Raw genomic sequence first — 1,448 nt, forward strand, 5'->3', positions numbered from 1 at the left:
TGTGACCACAGGTGGCTTAATATTGAGCTTGTGTGAGATTTTTCACCAATTTCACACCTTTAGTGGTGCACCTAGTCGTACCTAGAGTTGAGAACTTCTCTGTCATTCTTCCAGCGAACTAGGGGAAGCAGGCATGGTAAAGAAGAGATCAAGTGAGGGCAGAGGTGGGGACAGCTATAGAAACAGGCACTTTGATCTGCTAATTTTACATGACACTTTGAAAATAATGGTATAAACCCAAAACTCACTGCCATCGAGCCAATTCTGACTCAGTAACTCTATAGCAATGCCCTTATGTGTTTCAGAGACTGTAAAATCTTTATGAGAATAGCAAGTCTCAACTTTCTTCTGTGGATTGGCTCATTACACCACTTTTTAATAATGGAATCATTGAATATATATATAAATAATAACTCATCAACAAAAAGACAATTTGATTAAAACCTGGACTAAGAATATGAATAAACACCTCACCAAAGAAGACATTCAGGTGGCTAACAAACAATGCTTATTTACTAAACATCATGCTTGGTTAAGTAGAGGGGCAGTGAAAAAGAGGACGACTCTTGACCAGGTGGACTGCCACGGGGGCTGCAATAATGGACTCAACACAACCACAATTGTGAGGATGGCACAGGACTAGACAGTGTTTATTTTGTTGTACATAGGGTCATTATGAGTTGGAACAAACTCAATGGCACCTAACAACAACATCAAACAAACAAATAATGAAAATATATGAGCATTAGCTATTAACCAAAGACAAACAAACAAACAAACAAACAAAAGAATCAATGCTGTCAATTGTGACTCACAGTTATCCTACAGGACAGAGTAGACTGTAAATCTGAGAAGCAGACTGTCACGTCTTTTCCCCCAAAGAACAACTGTTGGTTTGAACTGCCAATTCTTTGGGTTAGCAGCAGAATGCTTTACCATTGCACAAACAGGGCTCCCTCCATTACCTCTGAGAGAGATGCAAGAGAGGTGAAAATCAAAACTACCATGATATATCATCTTAGTCTTTCAAACATGGCAATGATCAAAATAATAACAAGAAATTGAAAATACATATGATAAGGTTGCGGGGAGACTGGGACTTTCAGGTGAAATTGTAAAAGATACAATCACTATTGAAAATAGTGGTGAGGAGGGTGTAGGAGGCCTGGTAGGGTGTGATAAAGGGTAATGTAATCGAGAGGAATTACTGAAACACAAATGAAGGATGAGCATGATAGTGGGACAAAAGGAAAGTAAAATGAAACAGAGGAAAGAACTAGGAGACAAAGGGCATTTGTAGAGGTGTAAATAAAGGCATGTACATATGCAAATATATTTATATATGACCATGGGGAAATAGATTTATGTGCATATATTTATAGGTTTAGTATTAAGGTAGCAGATGGACATTGGGCCTCCACTCAAGAACTCCCTCAATGCAAGAATAC

Source organism: Echinops telfairi, unplaced genomic scaffold, assembly GCF_000313985.2.
Source record: "Echinops telfairi isolate 266 unplaced genomic scaffold, ASM31398v2 ScPeMD7_7416;HRSCAF=8454, whole genome shotgun sequence".
Classification (NCBI taxonomy): domain Eukaryota; kingdom Metazoa; phylum Chordata; class Mammalia; order Afrosoricida; family Tenrecidae; genus Echinops; species Echinops telfairi.